Here is a 22,396-nt window from a genome sequence, read left to right as displayed (position 1 = left end):
CTGGTTTAACAACACCGTAATGTGAATCATCTTCCTCTTTGATCTGTATGGTTTCATGGAGAGGTCCGTCACAAACATGTCTCCCTGGACTCTCGGTCACCTGCATTATTGTCTCAGGATGTTTCGGGGATGCTGTGCCCTCATACATCCACAGTTCCTTGTACGTGTTGACATCAAGAACATCGTCATGGCTGACAGGTGAACGGGATCTCAACTGCTGAACAGCAGTTTTTTTCTGATGAGATTTACCAGTTTTTTTAATTTGTCTCTCTTGCACTGAGTCATCTGGACGCCGTTTCAGTTTCTGAGCAGCTTTGCCCTTTTTATTTTTTGTCTTTTCTGCTTCTTCCACACATACTTTGGAATTTTTCTGATTTTTTCTCTTTTGTATTGATCCATTTGACGCTTTCTGTTCAAACACAAATGGTAGTTTGAAGACCTCATTTGCTATGTGCAAATTCCTCTGGTAGGTTTTGGCTATGACTTTGACTTCAGATGCAGCAGCAATAGAAAATTCCCAACGTCTGTAATTCTGTGAGCTTATATCAAAGTTATAGTCAAGGATGTCATACAGAGTGCCTGGGAAATAGTGTCTTGGTTTCTTCATCAAAAATTTATAGATCTCCATTGCTACAGCTGTGGTCAATAGCTTTAAATCAAGTTTCTCCTTTTTTTCTGATTTTGATGTCACGTCAAGGTCCAGACCTATCTTTGAGCAGAGTGGAAACATTTCTGCAAAAGTCAGTTTAGGTATCCTTACTTTGACAGCACCACTCAGATCAGTCAACATTGCGGCTTCTTCCTTCTTTGTTAGCAGTGCCAGCTTTCTTTTTTCGAGTGTTTCCATCCTTTCATATTTCTGCACGGCAGAGTCATCTTTCCTTTTATCTCTAGGACCTCTCTTAGGGCAGGTCTGAATAAGAACAATGTCACTGAACCATGTTGGGCCGTTGTGAAGAAGTGCCATATTCCGCAACAGTGCCAAAGGATTCGTTTCTGGACCCTGAATGTTAATGTTAAAGTTGTGTTCAAGAACATCCCTCATGAGCTTTTGTTTTTCTCCACACATTTTTTTGGCAAAGTGAAACACTTCCCTCATAACCCCCCGTGTCAATACATGCAGGTCAAGTTTACTTTTTGGTTTGTCATTGTGTGCACACAAGCTTAGACCTATTTTCTTGCAGTGTGGGTAACGGTTCATTATCTTTTCTTCTTCTGCCTGGAAAGCAGTGGACAGATCCTTTGTAGACTTGTGTGCTGAGCTGTTTCCTTCAGAAAAGACTGTGTCAGTCATGGAATGTGGATGATGATGAAGTTCATTCACAGGATCAGATGGATCCTGAACAAGTTTTGAATTTCTGTCTTGATAACATTTGGGGCAATATGTACCTTTTGGATGAGTGGATTGATCCATAGATCTTGTGTCAGGGAGTTCAAAAGGCATGTTCAGGTAGATTATTTTGGGTCTTCGAGCAATAGTTCTGGCTTTGTCGAAAACATGCTGAGCAAAGACACTGCGGCAGACCTCATTTTTCAAATCTAGATGAAAATTGTACTCGAGTATTTCTGTGATGAACTTCCTGTGGGATGATTTACTGGTAAGTGCCTCAGCAAGAGTGTTGATTTCAAGCAAGATCCCATTGGTCAGAAATTTGGATAAATCAAGATTTTGTTTTATCCCAGATCCTACATTGAAATCAATACCTAACTTCTTGCATCTGGAATAAGAATAAAATGGACAATGTTCGACATGAGGAACTGAGAGGATTTGCCGAATTTGAGTTTCCCGCAATGTCCATAGCAATAAATTTGCCTCATTGTCTTGTTCAATGTCAGTGGAACACTCTACATTTGGTGAAGTGATTGGAGCCTGGGAAAAGTCAGTACTACATGTATCTAAATTTGAGTTGTTCTGGCAGACTTTCTTCATCGCCGGCAGATCTTTAGTGTGATTTATTTCCTTGGAGCCTGTTAAATTTAATCGATTTTGTGCGTCTAAATCTGGATTTTTCCAACAACCCATTGCCATGGCTGAGACATCTACCATTACCTTTCTTTTTAGAAAAGCTGCTAGACGGGTGTGTTCTAGTAAAACAGGAATTTGTGCAACAATAGTTCTGGCAAGGTCAGAATCTCCGTTTGGTTGATCAAGATCAAAGTTGTGTCTGAGGATATCCAGACAAATCTGATCAAATGTTCCACACAACTTTTCTGCAAAGTTTGTCACTTCAGTCATGGCTCCATTGGTCAATTTGTTGATGTCAAGTTTTTTGATTTCTTGACTGGAGATTACATTGAGTTTCAGACCAATGTCCTTGCAGAAGGGATAGAGGTCCACTCTGTGTTCTTTAGTTTCATCATGTGGATCAGAAGAACATGTGGGAGCAACATCACACTCTGTTGCACTAGACGTACAGCTGAATTCAGGGTTGACACTGCTCATGCTTTGATTGGCCATGTTGACTGATGACACAAAATCAGGAAGTTCAAAAGCCTCTTTTGAAAGCTTGACTGCATCTTCACAATTTTTCAGCTTTCTCACTCTGTTCATGAGTTCAGATGCAAAACTTTTACTCTGGTCTTTACTGCAATGGCCAAAGTCAAAGTTGTACTCCAAAATCTCCATGATGAAATCTTCCTGGGATGAATTCATTGCCAAGGCAAATTTTGCAATTTCATACAGTGTTGACGTATTCAACAAGTCAGCACTCAAGTTTTGTTTTAGGCCAAATCCAACATTGTATTCTAGGCCTAACATTTTTGACCTTGTGAATGTGCAGTACTCGTCAAGTGAGAAAAGGATTTTTTGTACACGGTTTGTACGCAACTTCCACATGTTGTTCTCTGTTTCCATTTCTTCTTCCTCCATGTCAAATTTGTATGAAACATTTTCCTGAATCTCTGTCTTCTCTGCAGTTCCAAACAGTACTCTTACATTGGACTGAGTTACAAATGATGGGTCCACATTGAACTTCACACTTGGTAAACTGAAGGAACCATCAATGGTGGGGATGAAAGGCTGATGATTACCTAAACAACTTGGTTCTGACTCACTGTGGGTGTCAGTACTTGGATTTTCTAAGTCTAGGTCCAGACCCATTCCTTTGGAAATGGGATGGTAGTATCCACTACTCTGCTTACATTTCTTTGCTTTCACAGCTCCTGTATATTCTCTTAACATTGCAGCTTCTTCCTTCTTTGTTAACAGTGCCAGCTTTCTTTTTCTGGCCATTTCCTTCCTTTCATTTTTCTGAATGGCAGAGTCCTCCCTCCACTTTGTCACATCTTTTGTCCACAGCAATAAATCTAGCTCATTGCCTTGTTCAATGTGAGCAGAACTCCCTACAGTTTGGGAGTTGATTTGAGTTTGAGTTTTGGTTGTTCCCTTCTTTTCATTTTGCTCTGCAGTACATATTTCTGACTGTTTAACGACATCTGTAGAGTTTACGTATGGCCACGAAAACATGTCAAAAATATCATTGAACCACGTGGGCCCTCTGTTTTTTAGGCTCACCACTTGATGGAACATATGTGCATGATTACAATTTTGGCGCTGAAAAATGCCAAAGTTAAAGTTGTGTTCAAGAACATCATTAATTACTTTAAGTTTTGTTCCACACAATCTTTTGACAAAAAAAGCTATTTCCCTCATAACCCCCCGTGTCAATACATGCGGGTCAAGTTTACGTTTTGGTTTGTCTTTGTTCACACACAGGCTTAGACCTATTTTCTTGCAGCGTCGGTAACAGTTCATGTTCATTATCTTTTCTTCGGCTGCATGGAAAGCAAAGGACAGATCCTTCGTAGACTTCTGTGCTGAGCTGTTTCCTTCAGCCAAGACTGTGTCAGTCATGGAATGTGGATGATCAGATGGATCCTGAACAAGTTTAGATTTTCTGTCTTGATAACATTTGGGGCAATAATATTTACCTTTTGGATATGTAGATAGATCTACAGAGTTTGGGTCAGGGAGCTGAACAGGCTTGTCCACGATGTTCCTCTTTGTAGATTGTAAAGCATATAATCCAGTTTTCTGAAAAACGTTCTGAGCAAAGGCTCTGCGAATGACCTCATTGTTCAAATTCAGATCAAAGTTGTACTCTAGTATTTCTGTGACAAACTCTTTTCGGGCTGAAACCAGTGCTGCACCAAGAACAGTCATTTCAAGCATGATCCCATTGGTTAAAAATTTAGTTGGATCTAAATTTTGTTTTATTCCAGATCCCACATTGAAATCAATGCCTAATTTCTTGCATCTCGAAAAAGAGTAAAATGGACAATGTTCGCCATGAGGAATTGTGAGGATTTGCCGAATCTGAGTTTGGCGCAATGTCCACAGCAATAAATTTCTCTCATTGTCTATTTTAGTGTCAGCGGAACTTCCTACATTTGGGGAAGTGATTGGAGCCTGGGAAAAGCCAGTACTACATGTATCTAAGTTTGAGTTGTTCTGGCAGTCTTTCTTCATCGCTGGCAGATCTTCAACTGTGTGCTTTATCTCCTTGGAGCCCGTCAGATTTTTGTGATTGTGTTCATCTAAATTTGGGTTTTTGGGACAACCCATTGCCGCCATGACTGAGAAATCTGTTTTTTTTTTTTTTTGGGAGGCTATCATAAAATTTACGATATGTTTTTCTTCTATTACAACAGGAATTTGTGCGAGAACCATTTTAGCAAGGTCAGAATCTCCATTTGGCTGATCAAGATCAAAGTTGTGTCTGAGGATATCCAGACAAATCTGATCAAATGTTCCACACAGCTTTTCTGCAAAGTTTGTCACTTCAGTCATTGCTCCATTGGTCAATTTGTTGATGTCAAGTTTTTTATTTTCTTGACTGGAGATTACATTGAACTTCAGACCAATGTCCTTGCAGAAGGGATAGAGGTCCACTCTGTGTTCTTTAGTTTCATCATGTGGATCAGAAGAACATGTGAGAACAACATCACACTCTGTTGCACTAGACGTACAGCTGAATTCAGGGTTGACACTGCCCATGCCCTGATTGGCCATGGTGACAGATGAAACGAGAGCAGGAAGTTTAAAAACCTCTTTTGAAAGTTTGACTGCATCTTCACAATTTTTCAGCTTTCTCACTCTGTTCATGAGCTCAGATGCAAAACTTTCCCTCTGGTCTTCACTCCAATGGCCAAAGTCAAAGTTGTACTCAAGAATTTCCATGATGAAATCTTCCTGGGATGAATTAATTGCCAAGGCAAATTTAGCAATTTCAACCAACAAGGAATTACACAAAGAGTGAATACTGAAGTTTTGCTTTGGGCCAAATCCAACATTGTATTCTAGGTCTAATGTTTTGAAACTTTTGAATATGCCGTACTCGTCGAGTGAGAAAAGGATTTGTTGTACACGGTTTGAACGTAACTTCCACATGTTGCTCTCTGTTTCCATTTCTTCTTCCTCCATGTCATATTTGTATGGCACATATAAACATGGCCTTGGAACCTCTCTCTTCTCTTTACTCCCAGCAATTTCATGTGTGCCCACACAACTTGATTCTGGGTCACTGTGGATGTCAGAAATTGTTGGATTTTTGAAGTCATCTCTATTGTCAACATTTTCTGAATCTGTGGGTTCATCTGAGTCTAAAGGACACATGTAGTTGAAATCATCTTCCACTGTTTGACTGGTACACACATTGGAGGGATGAGACAGTGCATTTGCTTCTTCCTGTTCAGCCTTTTCTGGTCTGTGCCGTTTAGTGACACATTCTCTTGTTGAAAGAAAGCTTTTTTCCTGTTTCCTTTTTAGATCAGACTGATGTCTTTTGCTCAGTCGGAAATCAAACAGACGGACTTCCACTCTGGGCAGAGCTAATCCTTTTTCAAAGATATTTTTCTGGGAGGAAAATGGCTCAATTTTAGACTCAGGACAGATTCTGGTACCAGTGGCGAGAAGTTGCTGGTCCTCTTCCTGCAGCTGTGGCGTTGGGAACCAAACTTCATTTTTTTGACTGTCCTTGTTGTCCATCCTCAGTGATCTTCTGGATCTGGATCTGGATTTGGACTACTAAAAAACAGCAACAACAAAAAAACATGACATCAATCATTGTGTTGGGCCTTGAAGGGCTTATTTATAATTATTGTGTGTAGAGCAGGACCTGGATACCTACCTCCACTACTTTACAAAGTTTGAGCTATTTAAAACTTAAAAACAAAGTTGATGGAATAATGTGTACACCTGTGTGTGCTTATTGTGAAAAGACAAAGCTCAATGTTAGTATTTCTAGAATGGAATCTGGATCATACAAATAAAAATTGTGAAAAATCAGAAAATATGGCTTTCCTCACAGGTACAGAGATTTCTAGCTCCCTTCCTCTCTTGGTCTAGGTCTAGCTCTCTTGGTCACTATAATTGCACACATTAAAAGCAAGTTACAGTATATCTACTTAGACCTAAAGGGGGGTACACACTACCTGATGATGGCGTCGGAAGGAGAGATCGGAAATAATGAACATGTTTAATATTTGTGACTAGAAATCCTGTAGTGTGTGGGGTGTTCCGAGGGGAGCCGAGCATGCACAGTGAGTAATGTCACGTGTACCGGACCAACAGCCAATCAAGACACGAGCTGAATCAGCTGACTGACTTTTATTTAACTGTTGTCATGGTGACTCGGGTATCAGGCCATCTGTAATACTTGTGATTCGTGCTGTAACGCATACAACCCATATTCCCGCCGTCTCCATGACTTTTCCATAGTCGTTTTTATTTTTTTCCTGCCAGTAATAGGCTTTGGTCCACCGTGTTTGTAAGTAAGTAAGTAAGTAAAATTTTATTTATATAGCACTTCTCACAGAGAAGACTCACAAAGTGCTTCACAGATACATAAAAAATACAAACATCATACCACTATTATACAAAATAAACAACAACAAAGCAGCAACATAATTGAAGAGACATGTTTGTTTACACTGAAGTCACGTTTGACCACGTGAGATATGGAATATCGAGCATGAAGAACCTGATACTCTGCTGAAGAACCGCTCTGTAGTGCACACCACACACTATAAGATCAGAAGAGAGAGATCTTGTGCGATCTGTCTTTTGTCATCATTAAGTGTGTGGTCTCCTAATCTGTGAAGGTTTGAAGAATCCTGTAGTGTGTACTCCCCAAAACCTGATCCTTTAGGAGTTATGTCTCATGATTCTTAAAACGTGACACTATCTAACCCTAACCTCAACTGATTATCTCTGCTCAGTCCTAAGACTTGGAGGGTAATGGATACTGTTGGATTTGCAACTCACCGTGGAAAACATGATCAGCTCAGCTGTGACTTGCTCCAACATCTCAGGGCTACATTTTGTACTGGCGTCTTAGATATCCATCCAATCAGTGATTGTGCTGGTTTAACGTAGCCCTGAATGAAACACAATTTGATACAGTCAGTTCTTCCATGTATTGTTTCCACAGCATTCACAAAAGACTGAGAACAGCAGTTATCTTATTCCTAGATAGATAGATAGATAGATAGATAGATAGATAGATAGATAGATAGATAGATAGATAGATAGATAGATAGATAGATAGATAGATAGATAGATAGATAGATAGATAGATAGATAGATAGATAGATAGATAGATAGATATCTTTATTGGTAACATACAGAATGTTTTAAAAACAATAAAACATACGTCTACACAACTGCTACCAAAGGGATAAAAACACAAAAAAGCCGTCGGCTTATTTCCATTGTGGTCCCTGAGTGTGTGTGTCCGTGCGTGTCAGTGGGTGTAAGTGCATGTCCATGAAGGGAATGTGTGGGTGTGTCTCCACACAGAGAAATCGGGGTGGGGGGACATAGACGCACTGTGTGGGAGCCAATGGACACTTAATGTGTGCTTCCAAACAAGCCAATTAGCCATAAAATATGTTGCAAAATATTTTGTCAGATAATGGGATCACAATATGATATATGGTTTAGTGCACCACAATAACAAGAACGAGACACATCATAGGAAACTGACTTGGCTGTGAGCAAAAAACAGAAGCATGAAAAACAAGATTGGTGGCTTCACAAGAAAACAACACACACACACAAAACACACCCCACTAAAACTCAATTTGGCTAATTGTGAGTGAAGTGTTCACTTTTCCCAATTCCTCACATTTTCTCCCTTACATGATTTTGCTGACTTTGTGACGTCTACATCGAGGACATGGAAAAGTTGTAATAAAGTTGGATTACTATTTTTTATTCCCAGCATGTCTCACTCACTTCTGCACATTCACATTTAATTTTGAAAAGTTTTGCATGACGTTCCAGTGGATTATTAATTGTCAGACAATCATGGTGTGACAGGAAGAAAAAAATACACATGGACATTCTTGTTTTGGTATATAACCTAATTTTCATGTGGATAATTCAGATATGGCCACTAAAAGCCGTTTGGATATATAATTACAATATTCAATTTGTAACACCAACTCAGATCTTATTTTGATTATAATGCATACAGACTTTTAAATATTCTTTTTTCTGCCCCAAAATAACTTTATATCACTCAGCATTCAGAGTACAGATGATGACAGATGATCATCTTTCTATAAGCACTGATATGGAGGAGCTGTAATCACATTAGGTTACCTGTGTGTGTGTGTGTGTGTGTGTGTGTGTGTGTGTGTGTGTGTGTGTGTGTGTGTGTGTGTGTGTGTGTGTGTGTGTGTGTGTGTGTGGTTGTGTTTGACAGTGACTTGAACTAAACCTGATGAAGGTGCCTGAATCAATGGTATAAAAGTTTTTTTTTTTTTAAAAACCAGCCCATAATAAGCACAGAGCTTTGAGAGAGAAGTCAATTAAGTACAAAAGGGAGCAACAGGAGGAATAAAGTCTGACCTGAGAACTGTATATGAAACTTGTTTGTGTAAATGTGGCTCAATCTGATCTGAGAACAGTTTCCAGAGCTGGTTCTAGAGTCTGTGTGTGTGTGTGTGTGTGTGTGTGTGTGTGTGTGTGTGTGTGTGTGACTTGACACATGTTAGGGGCCGTGTCCACGTCTCCGGTTGTGTTGCTGTCGGTAACGTAAGTCCCGCCCCTTCTTGATTCTGATTGGTCAGTGCAGGGAAAAGTGACATTGACTAAAAACGCGTCTGGTGGACACAGCCCCTAAGCTGCATCCTGTGTCAGTCTGATTTAGCCCGTGTATGTGTTTATAAACATTTAACGAGCACCAGTGGATTGTTTATAAACCTTAATGAGCTCTGGCCTGAGGTTCAGAGGTTACCATGGCAACTTGAGGTGGTTGCCAATGATGATAGGGGCCTGTAGCACCCTATAATGTAACAATTTACTGAAAATGTAATAAAATTAGCACTTAACTCAATCGAAAATATAATAAAATCCAATAATGTAATAACTTCACCAAAAATGTAATACCTTATTACATGAAAGAAAGAAAGAAAGAAAGAAAGAAAGAAAGAAAGAAAGAAAGAAAGAAAGAAAGAAATTAGTTAATATACAGATGAAGGGGGTAGAAGAAAGAAAGAAGAAAAAGAGAGAAAAAAGAGACAGAGGGTTTGAAAGAGATAGATAGATAGATAGATAGATAGATAGATAGATAGATAGATAGATAGATAGATAGATAGATAGATAGATAGATAGATAGATAGATAGATATTCATGAGAAAAAGATAAATTGTTGGAGATGTTTAGATCAAAAGTATAAAATCATTGAGAGGCTGATGAATGTGAGCTGAAAACCTGTGTGTGAGTCTGACAGTCTCTCTCTCTGTCTGTGCAGAAAGTAAAATTGTTGATAAGCGCCACAAAACTCCTCCCTCCCTAATGATCTGATTGATTACACCTGTGTGGCAGCCTGCCCTCAGAAGTTGCCATGGTGACAAACAATAACTGCTTACATTTTACTGTGTGGCACTGTGTTGTGTTCGTCTGTTTGTGTATGCGTGCATGTGAGTGTCTGTCTGTGTGAGTGTGCATGCCTGTGTTTGTGCGTGACTGACTGAATTCATTTCCTATGGGACATCCTCTGTCAGTCTGGTTTATCATGTGTCTGTGGTGGGGGGCTGTAAACATCCTAACGAGCAGCCAGGCTGCACCTGCACCTGTTCTATTTATAGACGTTGATAACGAGCTGGCCCCTACAGCTGGCCACCTGCACACAGAGCAGAGCAGAGCGGTGAGATTTGAGCTCAGTGCAGCTGAAAGGACTGATTTCAAAGTAAAATCAAGCTTCTACGGTGTCAACCTCTTTTATACAGTCTATGGTGGTAACCAGAAATCATCACGTCAATCTGACGTAGCATTTCAGAATAAAAGCCCTCTGAACTTTCATATTTCACTGTGCTCCATGTACATTAAGATTAACATTAAAAAACAAACAAACAACAAACAAAAAACTACCCGTTATTACTCAACCGTGCCACTTCAGACTGATAGTACTCAACCTCAGCGTGTCACCCAGAAAATCAGGTCAATCTTCTAGGGTCAATCTGATGTAGCATTTCCGAATAAAAGCCCTCCGAACTTTCACATTTCTCTTTGCTCTATCAGCAAGACAGATTGATAGTACTCGACCCCAGGATGACACCCAGAAAGAAACAAAACAGCATTTCAGCATAAAAGCCCGATTTTTTTCTGGGTATCATCCTGAGCTGAGTAGCCTACTCATCACATCAGTTTGCAGTGGAACGGCTGAATAATAACGGGGGGTTTATATAGCCTACCCTGTAACGTTATGGGCAACCGCTCAACAACGAGGGTTGGCTTGGCCTGCAGTGAGATCTTCATAACGGCGTTCCGTACAACTCGCTTCAAATCTCGGCAGCATACCAAAACAACACCAGCAGACAGTTAAACTCAAACCGCAGAGCCATAACATCTCCACCCATCGCTGTGGTCGCTGCTTGTCGCTTCCTAGAGAGGTTCATTTCTCCGCCGTGATAGAAAAATGACGAGACAGACGGAGGTAGACTTACCAAACAATGTACAGTCGATTGGTCTCCTTTGTTGGCACCACGCGTGGTTTTGAAGCAAGTAAGTCCTGTTGTCAACCCACGACTGAAACCTCTGAATACCACCCGGAGTTTCTAACAGGAAGCAACGTAGTCCGGGGCCGTTGACTCATAACGGTTGACTCGCTGTTTTGGAATCCAGGGAGCGAGAGACAGGCCTTTCCGTCAAAATAAAAGCACCAAGCTAATAAAATGCGGTGAAACGCTTTAATTTAAGGAATATAATTTACAACAAAGTCCCCGAGCCGTTAAGTTAACCTTTTGCTTTATTGCATTACAAGTTAATGTTTATTTTATTAAGTTTTATGTTGGTGAACACTTTTATTTTGGTAATTTCCGTCTCCGCTACAGACGGTAACCAGGATGTAGACAAAATTCGGAGGCTCGAGCACTGGAATAAGAGAGTAACGACAAGCGCCTCCTGATGGCGGAATATGGGTATTGCAAAAGTGCCCAGAACTGACCCTCCTCTGCATTGTTTGGTGACTGAGCGGTATTATCTTTTTCTTAACCGTTTAATTTTACAACAGAGACATATACAAACACATTAAACACAACACAAAAGACATACACTAGGTATTACAGACTATTAAATTCAATATAGCCTACTTAGAGAATCAATTATGCCAACATAATCCCACAGTGGGGTTGAATTTCTGTCTTCATCTAGTAATCATAAACATAGGCGTATACCGGCTAATTACAGTCTCTCATGTAGGTTGCATTCCTCACCACTTAAGTATTTTTTTAATAAGTCCTCCAGGGTCCCAACTATACCCCCTCCTCTATTACAGTTTCAAAAAGTATTGAGGCTAGTCACCGTTCCATCCATCATTAATTAATTCGATAAATCCTTTAAAGCCAGTTGTTCAACAACAAAAACATTTGGTTTTCCGTACCTTACAATTCAATTAATGATCCTCTTTACAGAGAGAAAATCAAGTGTTGCTAGTCGCATGCTTTTGTTTAATCAGATCCTACAAAATCCCGACCACCATATTCCAATTTAAATATGGGTTAACTAAACTATAAGATACGGGGGGTGTATGTTCCTTCATCTGTATAATTTTATATCTTACACATTTTGATAAGTAATTTCTTTGTATACGTTTGTATTCCTATTAAAATGGAGTTCCATTGTTTCCAATTGTGTAAGGTTGATCTCCGAGAATTCGTGTTACCCCATTGTTGTTATTGACTGTCTATTATCCATTTGAACTACAAAAACAGGGAGGAATAAAATGTGTAACAGTTGATACAGTGCCTCTGCTTATACATGTGTCTCACGTTCATCAACCAAGCCTTTATCTAGCCACAGTGACACCCTGAGGATAGCCTATGTATTTCAGTAGTATTTGTTGTTTAGTTGTATAATACTGCAAGAAAACATGGACTGATCAAATTATAGAAGTTGTCTATTAAAACCATAATTCAAAGTTCATAATTTTCCCCAGCCCCCAGCTGCACTAAATTGGGTTTCCAATCTCGTTAACATTTATGTCTCTTTCAATCAATTGGTTGAGAAGAGTCTTTTCCCCTCCCTGGCAGTGAACAAAGGATTCCCTCCATAATGGACATGAAGACACTTTTAACCCCATTTATTCCACCACTTTCATATAATCTTTTACTACATCCACATGAAAACTTTAATAATCGGTACCCATAAAAATTTACCCATGGTTTCAAACAGTACCATAAAGCAGGCAGACATAATTTGTTTTTGGTTCTCAGCAATAATTTAGATTTATCCAAGTCATAGCCAAACTGCTGCCGAGACTTCATAGTAATTCATGGTAAAGGTCCCAGATTAAAGGATATTTAACTGTTAAAAAAATAGCTAAAATAATATATGTTAGTAATTAGTCCAAGAGCCAGAAACCACCAATCGCAATCGAAAGGTGGGCCAAATTCTTGTTGCTATTTTTATTATTCCAATATATTCCCAGATTAAATAAATTGGTATGATAACCTTCGCACTACGCACAAGAGTAGCCTTACAGGGATAGTACACCCTAGAATGATATATGCCGCACATTAACTACACTCACCCTCAATGTTGGACTAATAAGGGCTGGAAGAAAGTATTTCAGAGTCCATCCTTCCCTTCTCTGAGTTTACAGGGGGTCTTGGTGTATCAGTGCATGTCCATATAACGGTTGTAAAGGGACACCAGAGCTCTTCGTAAAAAAAACCATCACACACACAAAAAACATCCAAATACCTCACATAGATGCCTCCGTATGGGGGTAAAAAATACCGTCTTGAGCTGAAGCCCCAAATTGCGTAAAATGTCCCGAAAAAAATTAAATAAGTCCTAATATTTTAAGCTTGTTTGTAGCGGAAGCTTCTCGAAGCTTCCTCTTCCTGGTCCGTCCAAATCTCGCGTGATTCGCAGTACAACCGCCAGACGCCAGGCGCAAAATTCACGCGAGATTTGGAAACGGACCAGATGAGGAACTTTGAAGAAAGCTTCCGCTAACAAACAAGCTTAAAAATAATATGACTTATTTAATTTATTCGTGACATTATTAAGCAACTTTGGGCTGTCCAGCACAATACCGGACAATTTACAATACGAGCAGCAAAGGAGGTAATTTGGATGTTTTTTTGTGTGTGTTATTTTTTACACAAAGAAAGGAGCTCTGTGTCCCTTTAACAACCGTTTTATATGGACATGCACTGCTAGCGCTGAGACCCACTGTTAACTCAGAGAAGGGACTGAGGACTCCTGAAACTTCTTCCAGCCCTTAGACCATCATGAGGTGAGTAGATAATGGAGTCGAAATATTCAATTCTAGGGTGAACTATCCCTTTAACAATAATTATCAATCATTGCACCACTATTTTGGCCCAAAGAAAATGCCATATACATAACCAATTATGGCCATTTCTTCCGTGCTTGCACATTTTCATAATTTGTGTGCCACCGACTGATGATTTAGAGCGCCTTCGCAGAGCAGAAAGGCCCTGCAGATAATAAATTGATATGCAGGAACCACAAGTTGGCGCTAAAAACCACTGGTGCATGAGGAGCGATGGGGAAAATCGCTTTAATACTGCGGTTTAGCAGGAAGTAGCAAGCGGACTTTTGTGAAATCACTATTATACAGGGAAACATTTTTAATGGTTTATATATACAACCAAGGTTAAGACGGCTAAGATGTACGTGGTGTAAATATAGAGACATTAACATTATAGCATAATATTACATCAATAAGGTTTTTAGGGTTATTTAGGGTAACTAGGGGCCATTGTTCAATTAGGCTGACTGCAGAGACGAAGAAACTGTTTCTTCGTGTGTTGATGTCCTGGTTCCGGAAGGACCGTAGCCTTTTGCCATAGGGGAGGGCAGGAAAGAGTTAGTGTCCAGGGTGATAGGGGTCAGGTAGCTATTTCCTGGCTCCTGCTCTCCGGGTCCTGGAGATGTACAGCTCTTGAATAGAGATGGGAGGCTGCAGCCGATCAACCCTCTGGGCAGAGTGAATGACACGCTGCAGTTTGGCCTTGTCCTCTGGCAGGAGCTGTCAGCACACCAGACTTAACATGTAGGATGTGGATTCAGTTGGTGGCAGTTGTAAGTAAGTTTCACGTACAGCATCTTTCACAGGGAGGGTATGAAACATCTTCAGCTGCAAGTAGAAGTGTATAGCCTAAATCCTCAGCTGATGCTTCTTCTTGGTGAGAGGAGCTGAAGTTCTGCTCCCCTATCTGAGCTCACTGGGAGATGGTGGTACCCCTGAAGCATAAGGACACTCAACCAGGGTCGCAGTAGAGTCACAGAGGATAACAGTGGGGATGGCAGGTGGGTCCGTTTCCTGAAGTTCACTATCATCTCCACTGTCTTTCAGAGGCGATCAGACATCCAGGATGTTTTTCCAATGCTGCACCAGACACCCGAGGCTCCGTCTCTCTGGCACTGTAGGCCCGATCTAACGTCCCAAATCAGAGATGAGGCAGATGAGGGTGGTGTCAGACAAATTTCAGGGAGCTTGACAGACTGGAGTCCATATGTCAGCTGTTGGTTTAACAGGGAGAACAGCAGAGGATAAAGGGACGCAGCCTATGGGGGGATCCAGTGCTGATGTTCCTGGGTGTCCAGAGACATGCCCTTCCCCAGCCTCACGAACGAACACGGCTGTCTGTCAGAGAAGTCCCGTAATCCCACCTCACATGGAATATCAGGCACATTAAGCTGTAGAGCATGTCGACGGAGCAGAGCTGGGATGATCGTATTGAAGGCAAAGCTGAAGTCCAACAAACAGTATCCTAGGGCGAAGGATCCTGGGGAGGTCCAGTGCTAGTTGGTGCCATGTTTAACCAGTGACATCCTACATAACTGTTATCTTGTAGGTGAACTGTAATGTCCTTGAAGGTGGGTCCAAGACGAGGCACTCAAAAGTCTTCATGACCACAGAAGATCAGAGCCAACGGGTCTGTAGTCATTAATGGCCATGAGATCCTTGTCTCTTTTGGTGAACTGTAAACAATGGCTGAAGGCCTTGAAGAAGCAAGCTTGGCACATACATGGTCTCCAGTGAGGTGTTAAAAATGTGTGTGAACACACCGGAGACAGCTGAATTGGCTCAGTGCTTCAAGGGTGGATGGGAGGAGACTTAATACCCCTATCCCACTTGGCCCAAAAAACCACGTTTTAAACCCCACAAAACGCACCGAAACCCAGCGTCAACCAACCCGGGACCTCTGTCCGACTAACCCCATTTCGCCGACCAAAACAATTTCTTTATTTTTGCGTCCATTAGTCCCGACCTCCCCAAAATATTTCTCCGACCAGCCCTAACCCTCAACCTTAACCCGACACCTAACCTTAACCACTGTAGAAGTGGGTAGTCGGAGAAATGAGCCGAAGTATGCCCCCGCCGACGACCTGCGTCCAAATGATCTCGGCAAGCGACACGGGTTAAAATCGTCTTCAAGATCGGCTCGGCTTCTGATCGGCTTGCAGGTGGGAACCACCAGACCCGGCTCAACCCGCTAATTTATGTGAATGACATTATGGGCGTTTACGTGAAGCCACACATCAATCGCACCAGTCAACGTCTCACGTAGGGCCTACCTAAAACAAAGCTCTGCTTGCAATCAAGACTGGGAATTGCAGATCAAAGAAGCGACGAGTCTGTTTAACCTGACAAGTTAGTGCCGCGAACGTCCATCAAAAGGCCGGACGTCCGCGGCAGAACTCGCTGTCCCTCACGTCGGCGGGGCGGCCAGGGGCATGAACACGGTGTTTCTCACACTGCGAATGAAAGCGGGGCTACTGGTTTATGCGGGGGTTAGACAGACAAACCCGTCTCAATTTTGGTCAATGGGAAAAGGAGCCAAAAATTGCCGATTGTTAGCGGGTTCGAGAACCCGCATTTAAACAAACCAGCGACGACCCGCAGATGTATAGACAAACGACTATAGTATTGGGGCCTGCAGCTTAGCAGCTGGTTCGAGGCCGTTTAAACATTCCCTCTTCACTCACCTCTCCACTTTTGATTTGCTTTGATTTCTATGATGGAGAAGGTGTGAGAGGTGTGTGGTGGAGGGTGGCACATGGGAGGCACTCCGATGGGCTGGTGGTCGGAAGAGTGGGGGATAACAGGTCCTGTTCCCATTGTCCTTTCAAAGTCGGCAGTAGAACTCGTTCAGGGCTGTTGGCCAGAGCGTTAGGTCAATTGACACGAGGACACTTAAATACTGTTACTTGGCCATATGCTCCACATTAATTGTGACAGATGAAGGACAAGCACTTTAGGTTTAGCGATTTTAATTGTGGTAAACAAATAATTTGGTTTGTTCATGTTATTGCTTGAAAAGAAAAACACTTCTAAACAACGTTGTCTATTTTTCCATGAGTATGTTCTAATTTTTAGCACATTATCATTTACATAATCCTGGAGGTGAGTCTATTAATTATTACAGTATTGGTCTTGATAAAATGGGGTAAAAACATCCTTGAACGTGAATTTTAAGGCACTGAGTGGCTCCGAACAAACTCAAGGCATAATACCGAACAATCGCTAATACACAGTTTTTTTCAAGTTTCCACTCTAACCGGACCCACTATTCAACACATGATAAACCACCACTGAAGCTACCAGTTTATGCAATGTGTTAACAAGGCCAAACTGTTCACTAGAGATGTCTACCAAGATCAAAAAAACAAACTAGAAAGATTGCCCACGCCGTTCGATTGCGGGGAGGTCCAATTTATTGGGGGTCTTGCTCATGGACGATAATATAGACAGGTATATAGCCCCCCTTTATTTTGTATGCTTTACAAGCTTATGAGGCTGGCAAGTGCGGTATTTTCAATAATTTAAGGACATTTCTAGACCATTCACGTTAATAGCATAAAAAAAAAAAACAGTTTTCTACATGAATGTTTCAATCTAAATTTTATAATAAACAAATTATAAGTGTGATGTAATATGACCAAGACAACTAAAAACAAAAACACGGCCGTTTTCATCAATTTACAGGCAGGGAGGCAACACACATAACATTGGAGTGAATGGGTTTTCTGGGCACTTTTGCAACACCTATATCCTGCCACTTGGGGCGCATAACCCTTACCACTGGAGTCAGTGGAAGTGTATTCGAGGCTATACAAACGGCAGATCGCGAGGACTTCAAAATAAAAGTTTTTTCATATTCTAACCATAACATTTCCGTCACCTCTTACAGTACACCAGCTCACAAATTGTACCCTCTTTTGGTTACATTTTTACCGACAGCTATCAAAAAAAAGTCATCATTCCAGTGTCACCTGATTATAAAGAATAATGATCATCTATAGATGCAAATATAATTAGATCTCCTATGACTTACTTTATTCACATTTTATTCTACGATGTTTCAAGGCATGGCAGTGAATTCGTTGCAATCTAGTTTTCGTATGAGCTACATTAACATCGCTATATTATTTATTGTGAAATTGTGCATTATTGTAATGTATTTTGATTGCGACTACCTTCTTTGAATTTGACTGTTATTACCCTGCTCATTAGCATAATCAATTCTATTTTGCCAGTGGAGAAAATAACGTTAACTATTTGCCATTAAAATCCAAAAGACATAGGCTACTTAATAAAGGTTGTCGAGTGCGAGTAAATGCATTTCATGCTCTGTTGTGGAAACTGATGTATAAATTTATCTGTCGACACACAATGACACACAAAATTCTGTCTGGTTGTCCAATACCAATCTAATGAACTTGTAATCTGAACCCCCTCTAAACACCCTGTGGATGTATCATTTTTTTTAAAATATAGTTTTTAATAAGAATTATCCATATTCAACCTTTAATTTTTGTGCCATAGATGAAACTGTTTTAAAAAATTACAGCAGTGAATCATGACATCATTTCCCACTCATATAAACTAAATATCATGTTATATTCTATTGTGCAAACAGAGCTCAAAATATTTTCCCTTTAATTACTGATTTTTTTTTTAAAGAAATAAAGATGAAGACACAAAAAGGGAGATACTTTGAAATTATTTATATACAGTATGTATAGAAAAAATACAGTAGTCTATAAAGACATAGCACACTTTCATTTTCATAGTATCTTGTGCAGTGTATTAACATTATTTTGAACATAAAATATACAACAGAATTAAAGAAAAGATGTTTACATTTTTGTCATACTGAATCAACAATGCATTCTCTGACAGAACAGTTTTCAGAAAAATTCAGCTAACACCACTATTCTGTTCATTGTAAGATACCTCACATGTGAATCTTAATGATATCATTCCTATTTAATGTCTACCTCCTTCTGTTTTTGAACACAGACAACATCATAACGGTTGGACACAACTGGCACATTTTCTTTCTCCATTTCAATTTAAGTACTGTCAGTGTCCTGCTGTGCGGTTATAATGCAGAATACTTGGGATCCTACACATCGTCAGTGTCTGATTCGGTTTTCACACTGCTCTCAGTGTTTGGACATACAGCTATAACACCATCTCCTTCAGATACTTGTGGTCCGGCCAGACTGTAATACTGGGCCTCCTCTGTTTCTGATTCTGTTTTTATGTTGCTTTCAGATGGTGGACACATGGTTAACAAACTATAACCAAGGGATCCCACAGGTTCACTTATTTCCACAGAGACTGGTTCAGGTTTAACAGCAACATGAAATGATTCATCTTCATCCTCTTTGATCTGTACGTCTTGGAGAGGCTGTTTTATTGTCTCAGGGTATATTTGGGGCTTGATGTCCTCCTGATGAAACCAAACTTCTGCATTACTCTGCACATCAACAAGACAGGCATTACTGACGTCTGAAAAACATTTCAGTTGCTGAGCAGTGACTGGTTCTGGTTTAACAACACCATAATATGAATCATCTTCACCCACTTTTACCTGTATGATTTCTTGGAGAGGCCCGTCACAAACATGTCTCCCTGGACTCTCGGTCACCTGCATTATTGTCCCAGGATGTTTCGGGGATGCTGTGCCCTCATACATCCACAGTTCCTTGTACGTGTTGACATCAAGAACATTGACATGGCTGACAGGTGAATGGGATCTCATCTGCTGAACAGCAGCATGAACAAAACAGGCATGTCTGGCATCTGAACGACGTTTCAGTTTCTGAGCAGCTTTGCCCTTTTTATTTTTTGTCTTTTCTGCTTCTTCCACACATACTTTGGAATTTTTTCTCTCTTGTATTGATCCATTTGACGCTTTCTGCTCAAACACAAATGGTAGTTTGAAGACCTCATTTACTTTGTGCAAATTCCTCTGGTAGGTTTTGGCTACGATTTTGATTTTAGATAACGCAGCAATAGAAAATTCCCAATGTCTGTAATTCTGTGAGCTTATATCAAAGTTATAGTCAAGGATGTCATACAGAGTGCTTGGGTAATAGTGTCTTGGTTTCTTCATCAAAAATTTATAGATCTCCATTGCTACAGCTTTGGTCAATAGCTTTAAATCAAGTTTCTCCTTTTTTTCTGATTTTGATGTCACGTCAAGGTCCAGACCTATCTTTGAGCAGAGTGGAAACCTGTCTGCAAAAGTCAGTTTACGTGTCCTTACTTTGACAGCACCACTCAGATCAGTCAACATGGCAGCTTCTTCCTTCTTTGTTAGCAGTGCCAGCTTTCTTTTTTCGAGTGTTTCCTTCCTTTCATTTTTCTGCACGGCAGAGTCATCTTTCCTTTTATCTCTAGGAACTCTCTTAGTCTGAATAAGAGCAATGTCATTGAACCATGTTGGGCCGTTGTGAAGAAGTGCCATTCTCTGCAACAGTTCTAAAGGATTCAAATCTAGACTCTGAATGTCAATGTTAAAGTTGTGTTCAAGAACATCCCTCATGAGCTCAACTTTTTTCCCACACAAATTTTTGGCAAAGTGAAACACTTCCCTCATAACCCCCCGTGTCAATACATGCAGGTCAAGTTTACTTTTTGGTTTGTCTTTGAGTGCACACAAGCTTAGACCTATTTTCTTGCAGTGTGGGTAACTGTTCATTATCTTTTCTTCTTCTGCCTGGAAAGCAGTGGACAGATCCTTTGTAGACTTGTGTGCTGAGCTGTTTCCTTCAGAAAAGACTGTGTCAGTCATGGAATGTGGATGATGACGAAGTTCATTCACAGAATCAGATGGATCCTGAACAAGTTTTGAATTTCTGTCTTGGTAACATTTGCGACAGTATTTACCTTTTGCATAAGTGGATTGATCTATAGATCTTGTGTCAGGGAGCTCAAAGGGCATTTTCAGGATTCTCGCTTTATCTCTATGACCAAGTGCTCTGATTTTGTCCAGAACACGCTGAGCAAAGACACTGCGGCAGACCTCATTGTTCAAATTTAGATGAAAATTGTACTCGAGTATATCTGTGATGAACTCCCTGTGGGATGATTTAAGTGCCTCAGCAAGAGTGTTGATTTCAAGCAAGATCCCATTGGTCAGAAATTCGGATGGATCAAAATTTTGTTTTATCCCAGATGCCACATTGAAATCAATACCTAACTTCTTGCTTCTGGAATAAGAATAAAATGGACAATGTTCGACATGAGGAACTGAGAGGATTTGCTGAATTTGAGTTTCCCGCAATGTCCATAGCAATAAATTTGCCTCATTGTCTTGTTCAATGTCAGTGGAACACCCTACATTTGGTGAAGTGATTGGAGCCTGGGAAAAGTCAGTACTACATGTATCTAAATTTGAGTTGTTCTGGCAGTCTTTCCTCATCGCCGGCAGATCTTTAATATGGTGCTTTATTTCCTTGGAGCCTGTTAGACTTAATGGATTTTGTGCGTCTAAATCTGGATTTTTCCAACAACTCATTGCTATGGCTGAGACATCAACAATTTCCTTTCTTTTAAGAAAAGCTGCTAGATGGGTGTGTTCCAGTAAAACAGGAATTTGTGCAACAATAGTTCTGGCAAAGTCAAAATCTCTGTTTGGTTGATCAAGATCAAAGTTGTGTCTGAGGATATCCTGACAAATCTGATCAAATGTTCCACACAACTTTTCTGCAAAGTTTGTCACTTCAGTCATTGCTCCATTGGTCAATTTATTGATGTCAAGTTTTTTGATTTCTTGACTGGAGATTACATTGAGCTTGAGACCAATGTCCTTGCAGAAGGGATAGAGGTCCACTCTGTGTTCTTTAGTTTCATCATGTGGATCAGAAGAACATGTGGGAACAACATCACACTCTGTTGCACTAGACGTACAGCTGAATTCAGGGTTGACACTGCCCATGCTTTGATTGGCCATGTTGACTGATGACACAAAATCAGGAAGTTCAAAAGCCTCTTTTGAAAGCTTGACTGGATCTTCACAATTTTTGAGCCTTCTCACTCTGTTCATGAGCTCAGATGCAAAACTTTTTCTCTGGTGTTCACTCCACTGTCCAAAGTCAAAGTTGTACTCAAGGATCTCCATGATGAAATCTTCCTGGGATGAATTCATTGCCAAGGCAAATTTCGCAATTTCAAACAGTGTTGACTTATTCAACAAGTCAGCACTCAAGTTTTGTTTTGGGCCAAATCCAACATTATATTCTAGGCCTAATTTTCTCGATCTTATGAATGTGCAGTACTCGTAAAGTGAGAAAGGGATTTGTTGTACACGGTTTGTACGTAACTTCCACATGTTGCTCTCTGTTTCTATTTCTTCTACCTCCATGTCAAATTTGTATGAAACATTTTCCCGAATCTCTGTCTTCTCTGCAGTTCCAAACAGTACTCCTTCATTGGACTGAGTTACAAATGATGGGTCCACATTGAACTTCACACTTGGTAAACTGAAGGAACCATCAATGGTGGAGATGAAAGACTGATGAGTACCTGTACCAGTACTTGTTGGATTTTCTAAGTCTAGGTCCAGACCCATTCCTTTGGAAATGGGATGGTAGTCTCCACTACTCTGCTTACAT

The 22,396-nt window shown here is 40.5% G+C and overlaps 2 long non-coding RNA genes across 3 annotated transcripts in view; both read right to left on the bottom strand.

Moving 5' to 3' along the window:
• LOC146961880 (uncharacterized) overlaps positions 1-11,080 on the bottom strand; it is a 34,648-nt gene extending 23,568 nt beyond the window's left edge. The window contains exons 1-3 of one of the 2 annotated variants that reach the window (XR_015035221.1): positions 10,954-11,080; positions 7,265-7,377; positions 729-6,025 (exon numbers count right to left, since the gene is read on the bottom strand). This is a non-coding gene — a long non-coding RNA (uncharacterized LOC146961880). The remainder of the gene's footprint in view (positions 1-728; positions 6,026-7,264; positions 7,378-10,953) is intronic. The other variant, XR_015035222.1, reaches the window with a different exon arrangement.
• The window catches only part of LOC146961879 (uncharacterized), a 78,201-nt gene that overhangs the window by 32,426 nt on the left and 23,379 nt on the right, over positions 1-22,396 (bottom strand). The gene's annotated exons all lie outside the window — the stretch shown is intronic.

The sequence above is a fragment of the Trachurus japonicus genome, chromosome 24 (genome assembly GCF_045865225.1).
Source record: "Trachurus japonicus isolate A0001 chromosome 24, Traja_1.0".
NCBI lineage: Eukaryota > Metazoa > Chordata > Actinopteri > Carangiformes > Carangidae > Trachurus > Trachurus japonicus.
Note: the sequence above shows the minus strand (reverse complement) of the source record. Positions and strands in the feature narration are given on the sequence as shown.